We start from the raw sequence: 24796 nt of genomic DNA, 5'->3' as shown, positions 1-24796 counted from the left end.
GGGACACAGGACAGGCATGGAGGGGTGCATGGGACACAGGACAGGACAGGCAGGGAGGGGTGCATGGGACACAGGACAGGACAGGCAGGGAGGGGTGCATGGGGGACACAGGACAGGCATGGAGGGGTGCATGGGGGACACAGGACAGGACAGGCAGGGAGGGGTGCATGGGACACAGGACAGGACAGGCATGGAGGGGTGCATGGGACACAGGACAGGACAGGCAGGGAGGGGTGCATGGGGGACACAGGACAGGCATGGAGGGGTGCATGGGACACAGGACAGGACAGGCAGGGAGGGGTGCATGGGGGACACAGGACAGGCATGGAGGGGTGCATGGGACACAGGACAGGACAGGCAGGGAGGGGTGCATGGGACACAGGACAGGCATGGAGGGGTGCATGGGACACAGGACAGGCATGGAGGGGTGCATGGGACACAGGACAGGCAGGGAGGGGTGCATGGGACACAGGACAGGACAGGCAGGGAGGGGTGCATGGGACACAGGACAGGCATGGAGGGGTGCATGGGACACAGGACAGGCAGGGAGGGGTGCATGGGACACAGGACAGGCATGGAGGGGTGCATGGGACACAGGACAGGCATGGAGGGGTGCATGGGACACAGGACAGGCAGGGAGGGGTGCATGGGACACAGGACAGGCATGGAGGGGTGCATGGGACACAGGACAGGCAGGGAGGGGTGCATGGGACACAGGACAGGCAGGGAGGGAGGGGTGCATGGGACACAGGACGGGACAGGCAGGGAGGGGTGCATGGGGGACACAGGACAGGCATGGAGGGGTGCATGGGACACAGGACAGGCATGGAGGGGTGCATGGGGGACAGGACAGGCAGGGAGGGGTGCATGGGACACAGGACAGGCACGGAGGGGTGCATGGGACACAGGACAGGCATGGAGGGGTGCATGGGACACAGGACAGGCATGGAGGGGTGCATGGGACACAGGACAGGCATGGAGGGGTGCATGGGACACAGGACAGGCATGGAGGGGTGCATGGGACACAGGACAGGACAGGCAGGGAGGGGTGCATGGGACACAGGACAGGCATGGAGGGGTGCATGGGACACAGGACAGGCATGGAGGGGTGCATGGGACACAGGACAGGCATGGAGGGGTGCATGGGACACAGGACAGGCATGGAGGGGTGCATGGGACACAGGACAGGCATGGAGGGGTGCATGGGACACAGGACAGGCATGGAGGGGTGCATGGGACACAGGACAGGCAGGGAGGGGTGCATGGGACACAGGACAGGCATGGAGGGGTGCATGGGACACAGGACAGGCATGGAGGGGTGCATGGGACACAGGACAGGTATGGAGGGGTGCATGGGGGACACAGGACAGGCATGGAGGGGTGCATGGGACACAGGACAGGCATGGAGGGGTGCATGGGACACAGGACAGGCATGGAGGGGTGCATGGGACACAAAAAAACACCTGCTCTGGGCTAAGGCTGGCATGCTGGGGATGTCCTGCTGAATCTCAACAGTACACTAACACTCAGGACAGGCTACGTACTGTATATACGGTACAGTCGAAGGATAGTGGAGAGGTCGGTCGAGCCGTCCCAAAATGTGTTGGACCCATTAATGGTCCATTCTACAAATGACCTCCTGTTTCTATATCATGTCAAGGACCCCCACAGTTATCTGAATTTGCCCGCAGTCACCCATCTCAAAATATGTTGGACCCCAAAGATGATGCAGTGAAAGAATATATATTCAAAGATTTGCACATTTTCACGATTTATTTCTATATAGCGCAACTATATAGCACGGAACTCGGTGCCGCGCTATGATCTGCTATGTTTCAATAGCTAAAGTATAAAATAATGGTTTAAAGTGGTTAAAAGCGACAGGTGACACAGGTGCGTTCCAGGTCTTAATGGGTAAAATGTGACGCGAGTATAAGCAGCGTTTGGACAAAAAATAAATACATGACTGTCTGTGTAGTACGCAATGTACTGTACAGCAGCGCAATTTAGGACAAGGCAGGCAAAATCTCCAAAAAGTTAACAGTACAAGTTGTCAAGTCCCTCCGGCTCCAGCAAAGTGTCCGAGTTGCCGAAAAAAGGGGACAGGGAGAAGAATAAGAACGCTTACCGAGCCCTATATTCCCACACACACACACACACATGTGGCCACTTCACTCACTCACTTTAATATTGAAATGGAGGAAAATATGAAATTCGTTCAACACCAAATTAGAGGAGCCATGCTGTAGATCCATCCAGGCCACAGGGGCTGAACCAGTTTAGAAAGCCTGTTTCCATCTAACCAGGGCACACATGCATGCACGCACGCACGCACAGACAAACACAGGCATGCACGCACGCACGCACGCACAGACAAACACATGCGCATGCACGCACACACACAGACAAACACATGCATGCACGCACACACACAGAAAACACAGGCATGCACGCACGCACAGACAAACACATGCATGCACGCACGCACACAGACAAACACATGCATGCACGCACGCACACAGACAAACACATGCGCTTGTGCCATATACTGTATACAAACCATCACATTAAATCTGAGATGAAGATCCCTGTTAATGTGACTCGGCGTGTGTTGCTAATAGAATTCTGACTGAATGGATGCGGTAATTAGAGCTCACATTAGCTGTAACAGCCCCTCTAATGCCAAGGCTATTGACTTTATACATCGTTAGTTAACAGTCCCTCTAATAATGCCAAGTCCATTGACTTTATACAACATTAGTTAACAGTCGCCTTTGCATTGTTGTTCCGCTATTCACATGTTTTATTCTCCATGCAAAGATCCTCACTATATGCCACACAGAGGGGGGGGGGGGGGGGGGAGAGAGAGAGAGAGAGAGATAACTGGGTTACAAGGGATGAGAGTGAGATACAGACAGTGAGTTTGTAGTGTGTGTGTGTGTGTGTGTGTGTGTGTGTGTGTGTGTGTGTGTGTGTGTGTGTGTGTGTGTGTGTGTGCGTGTGCATGTGCGCAGACGTGTATACACATGTAATATCCATGGTCTATTGTCAGGTGTGTGTATGTGTAGTTATGTATACACATGTATCTTATCCATGGTCAGACGTGTGTGTGTGTGTGCTGTGTGTGTGTGTGTCGGGACAGGAAGGCAGGCTGTCAGGCTGCACAGGGAAGGAAACGGCCCCTATCAAACAGCAGATGGAGAACAGCATGTGCTTGCACACACACACACACACACACACACACACACACACACACACACACACACACACACACACACACACACACACACACACACAATATCAGATATACAAGCTTGCAGAGAGTGACGCACTGTGAGCTTGTAGACCTGCTATTTTTGAATAGCCAACGCAAAACAATCTAAAATGATGTTTTAAATAATGGGTTAATTCAATTGGGAATGTGACCTAAATCAAACTCCAAATTCAAATGTCAGCCCATATAACAGGTTTCTCCACAAGAAAGAGGACACTTTTACCTTTTACCCTTTTTCAAATGAACTTTAGAAATGTTTTCACACAAATACCAAGGACATTCCCTCTGGCTGCGGCTCTGTTGTTTTTCTGCCCTTCCAAACTGAGTATTTATACTTTACATACTGCATAGTGTTCTGCTGTGCAACGCGCGATTCGGTAACCTTCACAATTCCATTCCTTTTTAGTTCGTTTAGCACAGACTTGGAATTTGCAAATACTACTTTAGCATCTCTGCGTGCAGTCCAACATGAATGGGGATTTAACCCATTCTGGACGTTATAGCATTAACGTGTATGTATGTATAGCATTATGTTATACTTTAGCTATTGAAAAATAGCAGATCTACAAGCTCATAGCACGGCACCGAGCTTGTAGATCTGCTATTTTTGAAAAATCATGCCGCAAATCATTCAATATATATACTTTCAGAGGGAATGTTTTAAACTCAAATATTTGCTTCTGGGGGGAACATCATATTTTCAGATGGGGGTCTGTGGCCAAATACATACAATTCTAGGGCTCCTTGACATGAAATAGCTTGAGAACCACCGACATAGAAAAATCATTTTGTAGAATCAAGCTCAGGTCGAAATGGGTCGAACCGCAAGTGCCAGCGCTAATCATACAGTATAATGTCATTTATGTTTTCTGTAGCAGGGTGAAACAAAACACTGGTGACTTTTCAGAAAGCTTCTCGGGACTATTTGGTATGGCAATACTTCAGACAAAGTAAACCCTGTGTATTTACACCAGCTGAACAGAGACAGTCGACTCCAGAGAAGTGAGCCTTGCCGAGCCATGAGGCTCAATAGGGGCCTCTATCTCCTGTTTCCTTAGCGTGAGGCAGCTTGATGTACAAGTACACCTCCTGGACATGACTTGACATACAAGTAAGTACACACCCCCTGGACATGACGCTGCACAGGGACTTACTCCAATCCAAACCCTTGATGTTGATGGGGAATGCCAAGCAGGGGAGGCATTGGGTCTGAGTTTTGGTAAACTTGGTATGACCCGGCCAGGGATCAAACCCCAACCTACCAGTCTCAGGGCCAACGTCCCCCCGTCCCCCCTCCCTCCCCCTGAATAGGGGATGCTGGGGGTTCAAGTGCTTAAACCACTGAGCCCTATATATATACTATGTATACAGGTGATATTAACAAGAAAAGTTCTTGAAATGTTTGGAAATAGTACTCACATTTTTCACTTAACCAATTTAGGCGGGAACCCCTTTTGGTGTTTTAAACATTATGTTATAATTTAGCTATTGAAAAATAGCAGATCGACAAGCTCATAGCGCGACACCGAGTGGCGCGCTACGAGCTTGTAGGTCTGCTATTTTTTGAAAAATCTAGAAAATGTAGCTCAAATCTTTGAATGTACTGTATATTCTTTCAGAGTGAACGTTTTTAACTCAACATATTTTCAGATGGGGGTCGACGGCCAATTACATATATTTTCTGGGTTCCTTGACATGAAATATTGAGCACAAACTGTCAGGATTTAGAAGAATTTCAATAATTCAAAATGTAGGCTACCTCATGTAAATAGCAGATCTACAAGCTCAAGCTTGTAGATCAGCATAGTGGAGGTGTAGTGGAGTAGAAGTAAAAGTATTGGAAATTGGAAATACTCAAGTGAAGTGCAAATACCTCAAAATTGTACTTAAGCACAGTATGTACACCACTGATAATACGTTTGGGGGCTGTCAATGTGTCATACAGTAGGTAGACTGGAAACCACCTAAGGCATAGGCGCCGGGAGAAACTAGACGCAGCTGAGACTAATTAATTAGAGTGACAGAGAGAAGAGAGAGAGGAGTGTGTGTGTGTGTGTGTGTGTGTGTGTGTGTGTGTGTGTGTGTGTGTGTGTGTGTGTGTGTACGTGTGTGCGTCAATTTAACAAAGGTGCAGATGATCAGAAATCAGCAGAGAGTGAGCGACGTCTGTGCTACTGTATGCCGAATTGAAGTGGACTCGGCCCCAGGCTTTTTGTTTTCTCCCTGGAAATAAAAAAACGTTCGGTTTCCGAGGCTATACAGTAGGTGAGTGAGTAGTGAGTAGTAGAGAGAGCCCTTCTGGAAACTAGAAGGTGGCGGCTTGACCTACAGATCTGCCAGTAGTGTGTTGAAGTGTCCTGAGCTGTAGAAAAGACACTTAATTTACAGCACACCACAATGTTGGTTAAACAGTTCAAACTCTTATATTCTGATCAGTACGCGTCATTTTGTTTGACATTCAGAAGAACAACTTCCCCTATGATGTGGCGCTCTGCGCTGCAAGACATGTGGAGTGATGATCTGTACTGTAGATTCATTCTCCTCCATGTTCTTCTTTCATATCACTGTTCCACTATCTGTTTCTAGGTCTTCTAATCGAGGTGAACAGCCAAGTAGTGCTGCCAGATTTAGGCTCTATGAAAACAAGCACGAATGAAGCGACTATACTCCAGGAACCTATACTGTAGGAACCTACAGTATATAGCCTACAGTACATCAGCTATTTGTGTGGAATATTTTGACGACACAAATCTGGTACAGAAATGCTTAAACATGTGTAATGTTAGAGACCACAGAAGTGAACCATTCAAGCCTGTTTTCTCAATTCGTTGTTTTCTGCAAGACATTACTCTATAAGCCATATCTTTAAAACTGGTGGGTGAAACTGAACAACCAATATGTCAATTTGAAGCTATGATTCCCTGCTTTCATATGACATGAAAAAAACGAAAATTCTAAAGAATCCAATGGCAGTCCCTCAGTCAAATTTAGTCACAAATGTTTTCAGATGGGGGTCTGCGAACAAACACATGGACATGTTTGACAACCACTGGTTTAAACAATATAGAGGGTATGCGCGTGACATCATCATCAAACCCGGAAGTTATGCAGGAACGCCCACTGAGTGGCAAAACAACTACTTTCTGGCCTTGACAGCCCATACATCCGAACAGAAGACTTGAATTTGATTGCATTAAATGTTGATAAACAACATTAAACTCACTTTGTCACTCATTTTGCCACTCGATTTGACATTCACTTTATGAATGTGCATACCCTCTCTATTCCAAAAAATGGAAGCAAGCCCAAATATGCAACGAGACTTTGAAAATGAGCCCAAAAGATTGCAACCCGCAACTACCAACATTTACATGTGAACCTTACAGAGAAAAACGAGCGACAAAAGTGGCTTCTAAAAGGCAACACGTGGCAACACTGACAACAAGATAATGAAGGTCCTCCACAATGAGGAAGTGAGTAAAGCCGAAGCTTTCACAGGAATTGTGATGAGCAACACAAAAGACCGTGGGAGACGAAGAGCTGTGAAACGCTCATTTTCCACCAGATAATGGGCTAGCATGTGTCACTACGGAAGAAGCACCCCTCATGAATTTCTATATCTCTGAATTCAGAGCTTTTTTATCACATCATGTGAAAAGGGTCATTGTGAGAAGAAGAAACAGTTGTAATTGGAAGATAAAAAACGCACAATTAAGATGTTATTTTATTCACTGGCTGAAATGGGCTTGCATATATTTCAGCTGACTACACAGAGGAGTCTCGGGAAGGTGATTGCTAGTTAGAAGAAACCAAATGGACCCTTTGCAGGTCTGTAATTCTGAGAGCGTACAAATCAGGGGTCCATTTGTGTATTACACTCTCAAGAGTTAAATTAAACGGTGTGTAGAGTATACTATAGCGCATGGAAACAACAGTACATTTCCTTACCTGGATGAGTGTGTTGATTCAGTGTATGCTCATTCTCAGATCCATAACAGCGGGTCAGTTTGGTACAGGCTGTGGGTCCAGTGGTCACATTGCTCTGAGCTGGGGGTGGGTGCGGGTGGTGGTGGTGCGGCGGTCGTAGGGGAGAGAGAGAGGGGTCTGGTCTGGCAGCCCTCAGGAGATGGAGAGAGAGGGGTGGTCTCTCTGGATCCAGACAGCGGTGAGATGTGGCTCTCAGATCCCACAGTGCCTCACGTCCATCCAGCCGGCCAGCCAGTCAGCCAGCCATTCACAGTCTCTCTAAAAGCAGCAGCTTTGGTCGTATAATTAAATACACAACACGCTCACCACCTTTTGAGAGAAAAACAAGGACAGAATGGGGGGGAAGAGAGAGGTGAGACATTAATGCCGCATGCAACACATTTAATCATACAGGCCATTAAAAAAGAGCGAGTGTGAGGAGAAGGTGTGAGAAGGAAGGGGGGGTTGTGTTCTCTTTTGGCTACACAGCGTAAAAATGGCAGCCTGGAAACCAGATGAATCTGCCAGTGCGAAAAATGGATTTCATAATAATAGCCATAAAAACAGACCCATCCAATTTATTTATTTTACAATTTCAGAATCAAAGCTGCAGCTCCGGAACTTCATGTACCCGTACTTAAAATTATATGATAGTGTACGTTATTAAATGGTGCATTGCATCCATACAGCGCTTTTATGTGTAAGTGCTTTACAATGTGCATTACACAACGATCTCTGAACGCCACGTCCCCACCCGCTCCCTCAGGTCAAGCACTGCCAACCAACTGGTGTTCTGTAAAGCGACTTTGAATATCCTGAAAAGCGTATATAAACTGTATGTATGTATTATAATGGTATGGCAGCGTTAATGCAATGCAATGCAAGGCACCAACCTGCTCATCGGGAGCAGTTACAGGTTCAGTGTCTTGCTCAAGGACACATCGACATAAAATGGTAAATGGTGCATTTATATAGCGCCTTTATCCAAGGCGCTTTACATAGATTGTGCATCAATTCACCCATTCACACACACACATTCATACACTGATGGCGGCGGAAACCCTGCAAGGCACCAACCAGCACATCAGGAGCAATTAGGGGGTTCAGTGTCAAGGACACTTTCGACACTAACTCTGGGGGAGCCCGGGTTCGAACTGGCAACCTTGCGGTTACTATCCAGCCACTCTACCCCTGAGCCACCGCCACCCATAACCCGCCCAGGGCGAGCCGCAGAGGACGATCAAACCGGGGAATCATCCATTTCCCTAAGCGTCCCTGACTCCCTTCCACCTCCTTAGCCACTGCCACCCCAATTATTATAATATAACTACATCTGCTGCAGTGGTTGGAGGGGGTCCCCCTCCCCGGGCTCCCCCTCACTCATCCATTGAGACATATTATATAGACGGGTAGGACACACTGGCTGGTTGAGAAAGCAGTACCACCTGAACCTCATGCCGCCTCGAGTCCTGTCATCTGATGGGAAGGTAATTCAGGTAGAACATGAAACATGCGCTTTGCGTCTTTATAATTAATACTCTGCATTTTGCCGTGTAATTGACTGTTAACAGGGAGTAGAATGATGAGTCCCCCGCCAGAGAGAGAGAGAGGGAGGGAGGGAGGGAGGGAGGGGGAGAGAGAGGGAGGGAGGGAGGGAGGGGGAGGGAGAGAAAGAGAGGTGTAATCTAAGCAGTCATTAGAGACCCAGGTGGAGTAATGAAACACCTTTAATCAGGTTCCGCTTCATGGATAATAATAATGCCATTCGCACGCACGCACACGCACACACGCACCATGGAGAAGGAAATATAATCTTCATAAAGTAATGAACTAAGCCGGTGAGCCTTTGTCTAAATTAGGGTTATATGACACTTTGTCTAAACAACACAGTTACATTACAAATTGTTTCAAAGCCACTTAACCCATTAAGACACGAGGCCGATTCTACAAATAATGAATCGGTACTTTCTCACACTTTCAAGATGTTACAAAAAAATTGCAGATGTACGAAGATGTATACGATGTGAGCTTGTAGGCTACATCTGCCATGTTTGAATAGCCAACGCCTAAATGACACATGACCTGATTTTAACCCATTTTTGGCGGGAACCCCTTTTGGTGTTAGCATTATGTTATGCTTTAGCTTTTGAAAAATCAAAGCTTTTTCAGAAAACTGTCAGGATGTAGAAGACATTTTTAGAATCTGATCTCAGGTCAAAATGGGTTAATTGGTTAAACAAAACCTGCTATTCTTTAGTGAAGTCTCAACTGTACTTGGTTAGGCTGGTTCACCGCCGCCGCCCACACCAAATCACTTTGACAAAAACTGCAGATTTACAAGCTCAAGCTTCAAGTGGATAACAGAACTACAACAGAACTACAAAAAGTGCCCCTCGGGGCACAGGACTCCACCAGGCCAGGTAAAGGTTGTGGCCTCCTGGTGGCGCTATAATAGGCCAATGTGAAAAGGGTGCCATTTCTTCTCACGCCTTGGATGGTAATTGGATGATTTGAGGCATTTTGTTCCAAAAATGTGTTTTGCTAAAATCCACCCGTTGGTGGCGCTATAACAGGCCAATGTGGCAAGGGTGGGATATATTCCTCAGCCTATACTAGTAGGAAAGTCTGTGAAAGACGAAAGTGAAAGACGTAAATTGCACGCTGCGTTCATGATTTGAGGCTTTTTGTTTCAAAAGGGCCAATCCTGCAAACTTTGAAAGCCAATGTTATCCAATTATGATGGAATATGAAATATCAGACAGATACGTCTTGAGCACATGACAATAGAGATAGCATGTAACGATTTGCGGCATTTTTGGACAGAATCTGAAGGAGTAATATCAACAAATGTGCTTTACAAAAGTCAGCCTCCCGGTGGCGCTATAACAGGCCATTCTGGATAATATGGGGCAGAAGTTAATCGTTGGCATCCAGGGAGTGTGTGTGCAAAATGTGGCATGGACCGGGTTAACGGTGTACACAGACGGACGGATTATTCAGATTTTGAAGGCTTCCCTGGTGGTTTTACAGGATTCTAGTTTTTTTTTTTTTTTGCATATTTTTTTCTTTTTGCATCAGACCAATTAAAAGCTCCTGAGGGGGCTCGAAGCGGTACACTGTCAAATCTCGAGTGTTAATTTAACTATACAGCAAAGTGTTACATTCATACGCTCTCTGAGTTTACAATTGAATAAAATGAACACTGAGGATTTTACCAGTGGCACACAAAGGCACTTGACCATGGAAGCCCTTTATGTTAGAATATTTTTGATATTTTTATAATCAGAGGCATGGGGGATTATAGGCCTCCCAAATCCACCAGACACAGCGGGCCTCACAGCAGGGTGCTGTGTGTTTTATCCAGACTAACCTCGTTTAATAAGTAAAGCATTTAGCTTCACACCAATTTGGAAATGTGCTGAATGGCGAGGGGGGGAAAAAAGAGCATATTATATCATCCTCAGATGTGGGGCCTGGTCTTTCGCAAAGCCTCAGTGAGTTTCATAAAGCTACATACATATTTTAGCATGATTCCCTCAACAGCTTCCCAGACACCACACACAGTATATATCACTGAATAATTTCCTCCACCCAGAGGGAATTTGATGCACTCTCTGCAGAAATCCTGCAGTGTTCATGTTACTTATACACTACAGGGTCAACATGGAATCTTTCTCACTTAAAATCTGGATGCTGTTGATGGATGTTGTATAGAAGCAAAGCCCACAAGCCCAGCGGATCTCCCACTAAACAGGTCACAGGCTCTTTTGGAAGGTTGAGGTACAGTAGGCCTAATACTGTACATACTGTACAGTAGCAGTGGTTCTCAACCTGTGGTGGTCAGTAACCCCCAGGGAGGGGGTCCCGGTCGCCACATGTTTTTTTTCAGGGGGTCCCCCAGATGACAGTAAAAGTCACAATTTAAGGACTACCCATTTAGGCCTGAGGCCTCTAAATCCTGACCTAAGTTTTCTGAAAAACAGAAAGAACAGAGGAATCAAATATTTATATAGCAGCATCAAATCTTTGACCTTTTTGAATACTGTACTGTATACTGTACAGAACCCCAAAATGGGTTCCCCGGCCTGAGGGGGTAAACCACCAAAAGGTTGTAATGCCCTATGCACAGTACACCATTTCTTGTTTAGTGTCGTGTCTTGTCTGGTCAGGTTTGAAGAATCGCCCACATGACCAAACCAAACTCTTGGTTTGGTCATGTGGGCTATATACTATTGTATTGTACTGTACCGTACAGGAGATTGCATGGCTTGATGATACAGCGCGCCAACTTACCCGCTGTCAGCGAGCGACCTGCTACTAGTACAACTCAACCCCCTTCTCTCTACAATGCCCTGTGAGAGAGAGAAAATGGGGGCAAGCTGGCTAGAGCACAATTTATCTACCTGGCTGCATGGGAATGACACTGTCTCAGAGTATAAGCATTCAGACTGGTTTCCATGACGACAGGCATGCAGTCTAGCCAGGCGGGGAGGAGAGAGAGGAGGGGGTGACGGGGGGTGGGGGTACTGGGTAGGGGTCTCTCTTCTGTACTCTCCTTCCACTTATTTCTCCCGGGTGCTGCTGCTGTGTGTAATAAATGGACACGTTGGTTCGCCACCAACCCCTTTTTTCTTTTTCCCCCGGTGAAAACACGCCGTCCGCACGATGCACGGACATGCCCCGTATGTGACATCTCGGAAAATTAGGTGTCATGCCGGCAGGGATTTCCATGACAGCCAAATAACCCGTTAAAACCGGGAAAGAAATGTGCGAATAAACCACTTTTCAGCATATTGTGCACTTTGGCTATTAAAAAACAAATAGCAGATCTACGCGCTCGTAGTTGCGGATCTGCTTTTTTTATATTGAAAATGTGTGCAAATATTTGAAAGCAAACATTGTTTAACTCAGATATTTGCTCCTCGGGGCGAGTCCCTGGAACAACTTGTTTTTGAGATGGGGGTCGGCGGTCATTTTCATGCCATTTTGGGGGTGCTCGACATGAAAACGTTTGAGAACCACTGATACAGGCTTCAATGGGATAATGGCACTGGTGGCCAGACAAAGTCCCACAGCCCCAGTCCAGCAGCAGCAGAGAGAAAGAGAAACAGAGATACTAACAGACAGGAGACCCCTATATTTAATGATGATATCATCCCACATAATACCGTAGCTATAGTATTCATATTACGTCTTTCCTGGCGAGCTGGAGGCGTGCATAATTCCAATTCAAACAATAACCTCATGGTCGGTGAAATAACATCAAGAAGAGGCCCCAGCGTGGTATTACATCAAGTTACATTTGAGGCTGATAAAAAAACAAAACAATATTAAATGAAATAAAAACCACTACCACCCATTGTCTCTGTGTAATCCAGACGGGACGTCATTTACTTTGGGATTAACCAACTGCTCTGTTCTGCTGCTTTCCAGTTTCCACCCAAACACGACCAACTGCGAGGGATCGCCATGCATGAAAACATCAGAGAGAGAGAAGCGAGAGGAAGTATAACCTATAAAAACTGCACATGAAAGCCCAACCACCCTATGCCTTCTATGAGCTTCATGTGTGCAGAATGTGGTGGTTATGTTCTTCTGTACGTGTGTGTGTGTGTGTGTGTGTGTGTGTGTGTGTGTGTGTGTAACAAGCTCTGATCCAATTATAAGGGTCGCTGGACACGCCTCCTCCGCGAGGGCCTTCACTTTTGACCGGATCGCTCCGTCAAACCGCCTGGGTCAATATGGCAACGGTAGAGAGAGAGAGGTGTGGGAGTTCATAGAGTGAAGTGATCCATGCAAAAAAAACACACACACACCCCTACAGAAGATCAAGGTTCAAGGTTAGCTTTATTGTCCCTTGCGGGAAATTGGTTTGCAGCCAGATCATAGTAAAATACACACAAAATACATACAACAACAACATTCAATGCAAGACTAAGAACAGGGCACTAGAGACAGAGAATTCATGACATACAGTAGTAGCAAAGTCAGCAAAAGTGCATTAGTGGGCAGTAAGTGCAAAGGGGCAAGAATAAAGTGCTATTTGCTGTTCAGCAGTTGAATAGCAGCTGGGACAAATGATAATTTGAACCGATTAGTCTTTGTGGCGGGCACCCCGCTTGTGGTATCGTGGAAGCATACTTGGAAGCAAGCATGTGGTATCTTGCTGGCATTCTCCAAGTCGACACACTTGCCCTGTTTCTATTTATTATTGTTGTTGGATTATGTTCTTCGTATGTCAGTTGATACTATCAATGATAAGGGCTACCAACTAAACCCTAGGAGAAGCTCTCGTCATCCTGCTAAATACCTAACTGACACAGACTTCACTGATGACATTGCGCTTATCAGTCAAACATTGGAATACACTCAGGCTCTCTTTCAGTCTCTTGAGCAGGCCTCCGACTGTGTTGGTCTTTATCTCAACGAGACCAAAACTGAATACGTAAATATATGCAAATCCAACACCAATACAATAACCACATTATAAAAGCACTTAACAACACTCCTCTGAAACAGGTTGATGACTACAAGTATTTGGGTTCATATATATCTTCTTCCCAAAAGGACTTTCAAACTAGGAAGGGTATGGCCTGGTCAGCCTGCAATGATCTGGTCATCCCAGCTTAGTAAGAAAAAATATTTAGGACGACCGTTGAGCCGATTCTACTCTATGGCTCCGAGACATGGACACTTTCAAAGAAACTAGAGAAACGGTTGGATGGCACTTACACCCGCCTACTAATCAGAGCGCAAAATCTGTCTTGGGAGAGCCACCCATCGACTAATCTAATATACGACAACCTTCCCCGTGTTTCTGCACTAGTCCGATCCAGAAGAACACAGTTTGCTGGCCACTGCTACAGAGCTGACAATGAGGTTATATCTTCCCTTCTTCTCTGGAGTCCTGCCTCAAAGCAGCCCAGAGGTAGAAAACTGTCGTTCCCTGATGTCAGCGCTAGGGACACATGCATAAGTAAGCAGGAACTGGGGATTGGGCAATGAAAGACCGGAAAGTCTGGCGTGATATCGTGAAATCCACGATGATGATGATCTTGGAAGCAGGAGTCACTATGGGGGGTGGCTGTGCCCATGCCCAATCGGCTACATGTGGGCGACAAGATGGCGCTGCCTACACAAGGGGGGTGGGCCGCTTAAAAAAATCACCCGTCAACAAAGTGGGGACTTGACAAGAAAGCGCAGCATGCGATGATGCGAGTGTGGCGAGTCTGAGCAGACTGGCAAACTGACTGTATAATTGCCACCTGTACCCTATAGAGCGTTGCAGTCCTGCCCCCTTTCATGACGATGCCAGGCACAGGAAATTAATCCCAATGCATTTTTCCCATAGTCAAAACGTATACAATAAAGACCTTTTAAGCGTCGTACGAAGCCAACTCGAGTCGTGACAAATCATGACAACACACACAATATTTTGGACCTAACAAATAATTACAAAGAAGAAAAACAACAAAAAAAGTGTTGTAACCAGCCGTTTTACTTTCTAATTCTTTGTTTGGCCCAAAACGTTTATTGTCATGATTTGTCACGACAAGAGTTGGCTTTGTCCACGGCGTAAACGTCTTTAAATAAATACTTTCTGAAAAGTCTATGAGGAAAATGAACAGGGATTTATTTTCCGGGTCTCTCGAGGGGGCGGGACTGTGACGCTCTATAGAGCACTTTCAGAAGCCAGTCTGAGGGCATGGCTACATGATATTGAGCCATCTGACGATACACGAAAAGAAACAAAGACAAACTGAAAGAAACATGTACGACTATAACTATAGGCCCTCCAGCCTCTTTCTGTTGGACGACGTGGTGAAAGTAGAGAGGAGCAGAGATACACCTGATCAAATGAATGAATCGATGTGTGTACATGGTGTCTATGGTATGTATGAACAAGGAGAATGTATATAGGTCAAACTGAGAGCTTGAGGGAACTTGCGGTATTTTCGATCATACCTCATGAAGCGTGCACGCATCGCACGCACGCACGCATCGCATGCACAGCACACACACACAGCAACCAGGTCTACGAAAACAAACCCAAAAGAAGATACTACTACAGTAGGTCACATGATGAGCACACATGCAGCGAGCCGTGGTGCGACACGATGTGAGCTTGTAGATCTGCTATTTTCTAGATAATCTTAAAAAGAAAAGTGAAACATTTTAACAACACGAATCTTGTATGGGGGATCCCGGGTATTAAATCATTTTCAGATGGGGGGGGGGGAACCAATATTAATTTGGGGGTCCTTGATATGAAAATGTCTGACATCCACTGGTTTACACAACATTTTAGGAAACAAGCCCACAAAACTGCAACCACCAATATTTACAAGCAACTTTACAGAAAAAGAAGGGGCATTTTTCTTATCCTTTTTTATCAATTGCACAGATGTGCCCATGCTATGCTATGTCCATTGTTGTCACATGCCTGTTGCTGTGTTGTACCGTTTTTACGTTTCAAGCCTCTACGATCTGCTGTCCCCTCGGGGACACTAATAAAGAACTTGAACGCAGTATGTGGGCTGAGTGTCAACAGAAAGCAGAACGACATGGAAAAGGAATTCAACACTCTGGTCTAACTGGCATCAATAACCATGTTTATTCCATTCAAGACCGTTCTAATGAAAACACTCTTGGTTCGATTGAGACAATCGGCCCACTGACCCTTTTACTCTGATGTTTTATCATCATGCATCATCGACGTCTCCTTGACTTTACCCTTCAAGGGCTTCCAGTTAATAGGAAATATGAGAGAGGGGTGGGGGGAGAGAGAACAAGACGTTCCAAGATTGATGGAAAAGATGGAGGGCACCAAGTACTGTACAGAAGCCCTGGAGGTCAACACAGTATATTGGGTTTAAGTATTCGAGGAACGACTCGAATACTCGCTGTTGAGGCCCGGGTTAAGATTTATGTTATGCTTTAGCTATAGAAAAAGAGCAGATCTACAAGCTCATAGCGCGGCACCAAATAAAATCGTGAAAATGTGGTGCAAATCTATATGCTTTCAGAGTAGGGATGTCCCGATACACTTTTTCCGATCCCGATCCAGATACCACAATTTCTGTGTTAGCCGATACCGAATACAGATACCAGAGAATAATATTTATAATAATAATACAAATAAGAAAATTACTTATTTTATGATAATATTTTATGATAATTTAGAAGATATATTGGTAGAATAATTATGTTCTCAGACCAAAATGCGTTAAGAGTCAAGACGGATGACCAGATGTCCAGAGATTCACTGTTATTTGTGTGTGTGTGTGTGTGTGTGTGTGTGTGTGTGTGTGTGTGTGTGTGTGTGTGTGTGTGTGTGTGTGTGTGTGTGTGTGTGTGCGTCTATATCGGTGGTGTTCAACCTTTTTCATGTCAAGGACACCCAGAAATATCTGTACTTGGCTACGGACCCCCATCTCATGATATGTTGTTCCAGAAGAAGTAAAGATTTGAGATAAAAAAAACGTTCGCACTTGGCACTCAAAGGGTTGGATTGGTGGGGGGTCAAATCAACTAATCAAATGATTCCCGAGCGCGGCACGGCTGCAGCTCACCGCTCCTTGGCTGCGGCAAAGATTCCCGCCACATTTTCAAATTTATTAAAAACAATAGCAGATCTACAGGCTCGTAGCGCGGCACTCGGTGCCGCGCTATGAGCTTGTAGATCTGCTATTTTTCAATAGCTAAAGTATAAAATAATACTTAAAACACCAGAAGGGGTTCCCGACCGTCCAGAATGGGATAATAGAAATTACATAATACAATACGAACAACCAGGGACAGGAGGCGAGATTCACCAAACAGCGCAAAACTGAAAAACACACTCTAACCCAAAAGCTTCAAGAATCAGTGTAACACTGATTTATTATTTAACACTTATTTAATCACTGCAGCCTCCGCCACAAATCCATTCATGGTGATAAGCCCCGGGGGCGAGCGAGCCCCGCCCACCATGCCTTCCTGCCACATACTCACTCACCCAGGAAGCATTAAGCCTGTCACAATGACATTATCGTCTGGTCAAATCTTTTAAAGATAATAGCATTTTCTTTCTTCGATAATCATTATTAATAACTATCGCGTTATTGCCGTTTCATTCATCCGTGTTAAGTTAATCAGATGAAAAATAGAGCATAAAGCGGATCTACAAGCTCACAACGCAGGCTATTTACGCAGTTTTGGGACATTTTTTTTTAAGTATAAAAAGGTTTTGGGCATAATATATTATTGATTTTGATTATTGGTACCGGTCATTGTCAGTCATCTCTTTGAATATATAAGTTATTTGTCATGTCTGCCATTGGCGTTTACAAAGCCTAAAACAGGCAATCAGAAATGTAATTCAGATTCATGAAGTTCCAATGTTCCAATGCCAAAGAACACAATTAAAAGTCGTCAACCAAGAGTGTCATTGCGATAGCAATAAATATGTACAGTATATAAATAAAATATACCACGTTTGTTCCATTGATCCAGGCCGGAAACCGGAACACAATTGATTGATATAAAATAATAGCCCAGAATAAACATACTCTAAAGATGCATCCGACCACTTAACAAGGCAGCCATTTGACTGCCTCGTTATAAGTGCAACATCTTCTCGTGGGCCCTGATCCAGCCAAGGCTATAGGAACCGCAGGAGTATTCTCAATATTATGCATGTATTTCCACACTGTAACAGTAAGCTATAATAATAAGGGTTTGTCTTTTTTATATGACGAGGCTCAGCATGTCGCGTCGTTGAAAGTATGCTGTTTGTTTCGCGTGTCATTGGCCGAGATATAAATCAGCCCTAAGAGAGAAGCGGCGGCGAGGCCCCGGCCGTCGTGGCTCAGTGTGATTAATGGCGTTCGCAGCAAAACCTGAGAGGGGACACGAAGCAGCCGCCGCCGGGTGAAAAATGCAGCGGCCAGAGAAATGATAACAAATGGCCACTGCAAGGAAACGAATGCGTGCGCCTGTGCTTTATGCGTCTATGATTAGATGTGAATAGAGCCCAGCGTCCCCCGATGAGCCCGGTGTCCGCACGCCGTGAGCCTAATGTTCCACAGCAAAGTGGGGGAGGGGGGTGGGTTCTGGGGAGGGGGGGGGGAATTGGGGGGGGTTGGGGGTGTGATTCGGTTAGCCGAAGCTGCTTCCTCCTCCTGATCATAACTCCTCTATACTACAAGTGTTGCCAGATTGTGTCAGAGAAACAAGCAGACAAGGTGTACAAAAACATGCAATGCGAGATTGCGGTCTAGGTGGCTGAGGGAAGTATAGGGTGCTGGGGGGGCTGGAGGCACCCCCTCCCCCCCAGGCACAACCCCACCCCCTCGGACAGCAGGGGAAAGATAATAATAATTTTAATCAAAACAGATGTATGCTAGTTACTAGGCTTAATTGTCAGAATATTTAGTCTTACGAACATTTTTCGTCTTAGTTTTAGTCAACGAAATCAACACTGCGTAGCAGTCCACATTTCTGACACAAAAATGTTTGAGAATGAGTGCACTAGACAGCAAGCCCAAACATGCAACTAACCCCCCCCCCCCCCCCGCTTGCAACCGGCAACTACCAATATTTACAAAGAAAGAAACACACAAAGTCGCTTATAATAAGGGCACTTGGCAACAGTCCTCTCCTGCCCCGGCTCACGACATGCCTTGGCAGCCCGATCTGTGCAGCATCAGACCAGCAGCACCAGAGTGGCCTTTGGCCAAAGCAAGCAGGATGCAAACGTGATAATATCACATAGCAGCAGCATCTCCAAACCTTGGCATGCAGCCTGCCACAGCAAAAAGACTAATCAAATCTCTGGAAATCTCTTAAAAAAGCTCAATTTCTCTCCAGGTCTCGCTCAGCCAGATGTTGCCTGAGACAGACCGCACGCGGCCTAATATTAGCATAGCATTACTGACGCATTGTGACCTACTGACCTTGTATACATTGGCTATTTCACATACGTGCGCACACACAGTCACGCACGCACGTACGCACGCACGCACACACAAACAAACCCACACGCACACACTTTGGAAACACCAAACTGACACCCTATCCAAAACCCAACTCACAGGTTAGTTGTAACCAGCCACGCATGTCGGGAGCCATGGGTGAGTTTTAATCCGCCACAGGTTAGTTGTAACCTGCCACACATGTCATGGGGGGCCATGGGTGAGTTTTAACCTGCCACAGGCTAGTTGTAACCAGCCACGCATGTCGGGAGCCATGGGTGAGTTTTAACCTGCCACAGGCTAGTTGTAACCAGCCACACATGTTGGGAGCGACGGTGTTGTCGGACTAATGCCTGTCGGACTGTTAGTGTGTCAAACCAAGGTGGGCATCTTGGGGTCAGGAGGATAATGTAACACACCAACCTCCACTTAACCTCCACTAAAATAAATATTGATGAGTGCTTTTACAAAAGAGCAACGAAGGCGACCCTCTGGGATGAGGACAAATTAAATCTACACACACACACATTAATACAAAACATTGTGGATCCCTCCACGATGTGTGCGCACGTGCGTGCATGTGAGTGTGAGTGTGAGAGAGAGAGAGATAGAGTGTGTGTCTGGTGTGATGATGTGTGTCTGTGATGTGATGTGTGTGCATATCCAAGTGTGAGTGTGTGTGTATCTGGCTGTAGCCCAAGGCTATACTTCTAGTCTGTCTGTCCCTTGACTAGGAACAGATATGTTTTACATGCTGGAGAGAGAGCGAGAGAGAGTCCAACCCTCTTTAACATATACATCAATGAACTGGCAAAAACACAATCCACAGCACCGGGCATCCCCCTAGTAGACACAGAAGTCAAATGCTTACTATTCACAGATGATCTGGTGTTGCTATCTCCTGCACACTTTCTCCCAGACATGGGCCTTGACCATTAACCTAAAGAAAACTAAAGTTATGATATTCCAAAAAAGATCTAGTCCCCAACACCAACAATTTGTACTAAATACAACCATACTAGAACATACAAAGAACTATACCTATGTATCTCGGCCTAAACATCAGCAACACGGGTAACTTCAAGCAAGCTGTAAATGACCTGAGGGACAAGGCAAGGCAAGGAGAGCTTTCTATGCCATCAAAAGAAACATTAAGTTAAACATCCCAATACAAATCTGGCTAAAGACACTAGACTCTGTTATAGAACCCATTTCCCTCTATGGTTGCGGAGTCTGGGGCCCACTTGCCGATCAAGAACCGGAAAAATGGGATAAACACCACATTGAAACTCTGCATGCAGAATTCTGCAAATCCATTCTCCGCATCCAACGAAAAACACCAAATAACGCATGCAGAGCAGAATTAGGATGATATCCACTAGTAATTATCAAAACCACAAAAAGGCCCTCACACACAGTGCATCCCTGGAAAAATGTCCCCTCAGCCAGCTAGTTCTGGGACTAACACAAGCACAACCACCAGACAGAAAACAAACGGGACTACACCAAATCATAAGAAAACAAAAAGAAAGCCATGTCACAACACTGGAAAAGATCTACTCAAAACCAGGGCAAAATGGAATGCTATTTAGCTCTAAACAGGGAATACACAGTAGCAGAATACTTGAGCACAGTAACTGACCCAAAACTAAGGAAAACATTAACTCGATATAGACTCAGTGAACACAGTCTTGCGATTGAGAAAGGCCGCCATAGGCATTCCTGGCACCCACTGCACACAAAACGAGGTAGAGACTGAGCTACACGTCCTAACCATCTGTCCACTGTACCAACTACCAAGACATCAGAGTCATACTTTCCACAGATTACAACCACCCAAAGAGAGTTTGAAAACATGACTAATGACAAAATACTCCCATGTCTGTTGGGTGAAGTACAACAATGTACAAACACAGCAGCGAGACTTGTGAGCTGCTGTGACAGGAGAAGGATATCAAATGGAATACAAGCACCTTAAGGAATACAAACCATATGTGTACACTGTTTATCAAAAGTATAAAGCCAACGTATTCTATATGGATGAATATTGTATAACCATCTCCGACAGAAAATGCACAATCTTTTTATAGTTTCACAAGATAGTATTACCCAAAGTGCTAATATAACACAGCTCTGTTTACACCTTTATTTAATTCCTATTTATATCCAATATATATGAGAGCGAGAGCGAGAGCGAGAGAGACAGACAGACAGACAGACAGACAGACAGAGAGACAGACAGACAGAGAGACAGAGATGGACACCCCCTACTGTTTCCACAGTGCTGTCAGGCCCATGCATCAGTGTGGGAACTCTGGAACCCCAGAGTTGGAAGCCCGGCTGGGGAGTAACATCCAAGCCTCCTACCCCAGGCCTCCAGAGAGGAGACAGAGACCCAGGCAGCCAGTATGTTCCTTTCAACATCTTCATTACCCAGACCGAAAGGTCGCAACCGTCTGTCGGAGATGATTAAGACATTACATTAACACGATTACATGGGGGACGTAAGCTTAGCTCTTTAAAAAGGGCTGTGGTGTGCTGGCGAAGAGGTCTTCAATGTTGGCCACGTTTTCAGGCCAAGGAACCCATTAGGCGAGAGAGAGAGAGAGATGAAGCAGGGTACAACATTGTGTTGCAGTTTAAACTTTTCCATAGTTTTCAAAGATACCTCCGAATAGTTTTCTTGTTTGACAGCACTTTTAAAGAAATCTCTAAGAAGAGAACACCAGCACTCACGGACATGTAATTTAAGGCACTTTTATTCTTTTCTGGTTGGCATAGCATGCTGCAGACAGCACAACGTACGTGTTTCGGCTTGGAGCCTTCGTCAGCGTTGCATCAGCATTAGTTTGACAGCACTAGATCCTCAGTGGTGTGTAAATAGTTTGTAGGTATGAATAGTGGATGCTAGAGTCAAAAAAACTGTTGAAGACCCATGGTCTGGGGATCGAGTCTTATATTCTTGTCGTAAAATAAGTTTTGACTTTGAGTGAAACAACTTTTAATTGGGTTCCAAACTCTACTACACCATTGTTCTTGTGCCGTTTACTTTCTGTGTGGTTTAGGCCACCTTTAGGCTTTGTATGTGTTTTGGAGACCTACCGTATGTTTCTTAGCCTAATTAGTCATTCTCCTCACCTGGTCAGCCTCACCAGGGTAGTTAATGAGGTGATTAGTTTGGTCAGAGTCAGTTCAGTTCAAGCCAGCACACGGTCAAGAGCTCTCTCACTGCATGTTGAGTTAACGTGGGTAGTGATACCATTTGGTTCATTTTGTTGGTACTCCCCGAGTTAAATTAACACAGAATTATTTTTACATCATACAAGCTCGTAGCTTGTAGATCTGCTATTTTCACTAGTTTGGGTCCCGGGGCAAATGTCTAATGTCTCTTTTGTCTTTTGGGTCTCTATCCAAAAGGTTTGGCAACCACAGCCACAGCTGGGGACGTCCTCCTCCAAATGAAAAAGGTCACGGGATACACCGACTGACAGGAGAGCCTCCCACTGTAATAATCTGTATGATGAAATTCATATCATCCCATACCACCTGCTCCATCTTTATTCCTGTCAATATTATAGACTTATAGGGCTGGGGCGATGGCACTATAAATCAATATCACAATTATCTCAAACTTTTTCAGATTCATGAACAACTAGATAGAGTGCCCCCTCGGGGCACAGGTCTCCACCAGGGCAGGTCAGGTTGTATAATAGGCCAATGTGAAAAGGGTGCCATTTGTTATTGACCTGCTGTTGTCACTGTTTTTTTTGTTGCATGCCACCATTGTACAACAAAGTTTTGATTTGTTGATATATAAAAAATAAAATAAACCCTGCTAGTCGATTATCTTACTTGGGCAACATTATGTCGGTTAGTCGGTTCTAAATGTCAGTTTTAGATATATTTCCCGCGTATTGCCCAGGACAAGTTCTATGATCCCCTCAGATTCAGTCTTACTCTTGTCTCTTAGTCATCGTACACACAGGTTGACTCAGAAGTCTGTCCAACAGAGCAGGAAGAGAAACTTGGATCACATCCTGTGTGTGGAGGAGCTGCGGTTTTTACAGCCAAAAACACTGAGGTTATAAAGGGGGGGGGGGGGGGGGGGGATCTGCGGCAGAGTGGCCGGTAGAGCGGCCGCGAGGTTCCCAGTTTGACCACGGGCTTACCCCGGGGTTAGTGTCGAAGTGTCCTTGAGTAAGACTCTAGTCTGAACGTGTGTGTGTGTGTGTGTGTGTGTGTGTGTGTGTGTGTGCGCGTGTGTATGCAATGCACAATCTATGTAAAGCGCTTTGGATAAAAGCAGCATTTAATGCACCATTTACCCCGTCCAGAACACGGGACGCTGTATAGGGTTCATGTGGTTTACCCATTATGTGTAGGCGATACCTCATGCATTCGTGGGCGTGTGTCTCTCACCATGTGACACCATGTGAGCCCAGAATGCTATTTTTGGAGGAAAAGTCGTTCCAACAATGAACGCCGAGGGAAGTGACTTCACCTCGGCGGACAGAAAAACAGCAACACAGCAGGCAGCAGTGTGATGATGTAACCTCATCACACCTCTGAATGAAGGGATTATACATGCACTAGTCCAGCCTCTAGGCCCCCAAAAAAAGGTTCGGCGCAGAACTACAAGCTTTTATGAGCTTGTAGATCTGCTTTTTTTGAGCGGTGCAACCACTCCAAGGAACAGCAATGTCCGTGTTCACCTATGTACCTCTTCAATTCAAGAGGGGTCATGTCACCTATGTGGCCATGAGCACCAGTATATGACTATGAGTACCAGTAGGGGCGCTGTTGTGCCAGAAACAGAGAGAGAGAGATAGTATTAGTGCTGCACTGTTGCCTGCTAATGAGAGAGAGAGAGAGAGAGAGAGAGAGAGAAGGAGGGGGAAGAGGGGAGTTGCACCACTCAGTTCACATGGGTGTGATTTTTTTTTCAATAGCTAAAGCATAACACAATGCTTAAAACACAAAGGGGTTCCCGCCCAGAATGGGTTAAAAAGAACCACATGAAATGCTTCCATATAGAATGATTTCATAGGACCGTTATATGAAGCCAGTCCTGTCTGTGTAACTGTTCATGAAAAAAAGAATCAGTTTCAAATTCATACACATCTTTTGTTCGCTACTCTTTCAGTTAATTTATCCAACGCACCTGTCCCCCGTATAGGTGTGTATAAGGACTTCCTTCTAAGTTTCATACACGGCAAAATCATCATCAAGTTAATTTAAAATAAAAAGGAAATTAAACCATGGCTGGGCTGATTTTGGAGTTTGTTTTCCCGTTCAAGGTTAACTGCAGCGAAAACAACAGTAAAAACATGGCAGGCTGCATGTCTTTTTTAGATTTAGGTGTGACTGTTGACTAACACCCAGGGCTCTGGGTACACGTGAATCTATTACCGTAATTGTAATAGCTGCAGCTGCATTGCTTACTGGCGGCTTGCCTGCCATTATACTGTATTTCATTCTGTACACTGCTGTAGTTTTTTTTTTACCTGGACTGGAAAAACAATAAAATCGGCCTAGGATTTCATGCCCATTTAAAACCATGTAAACCCTACAGTACATATAATACTTTACTCTCAGGGCTTTG

The 24796-nt window shown here is 45.4% G+C and overlaps 1 protein-coding gene across 2 annotated transcripts in view; it reads right to left on the bottom strand.

The window, feature by feature from the left end:
- Positions 1-24796, bottom strand: part of ptprea (protein tyrosine phosphatase receptor type Ea) — a 132667-nt gene that overhangs the window by 65804 nt on the left and 42067 nt on the right. For both annotated transcript variants that reach the window (XM_083788126.1, XM_083788127.1), the window contains exon 3: positions 7223-7570. The gene's annotated coding sequence lies outside the window, so the exon portion shown is untranslated. The remainder of the gene's footprint in view (positions 1-7222; positions 7571-24796) is intronic.

This window comes from Protomyctophum parallelum (genome assembly GCF_964188405.1).
Source record: "Protomyctophum parallelum genome assembly, chromosome: 17".
Classification (NCBI taxonomy): domain Eukaryota; kingdom Metazoa; phylum Chordata; class Actinopteri; order Myctophiformes; family Myctophidae; genus Protomyctophum; species Protomyctophum parallelum.
The sequence above is the reverse complement of the archived record's forward strand: the minus strand, read 5'-3'. Positions and strand labels throughout refer to the sequence as shown.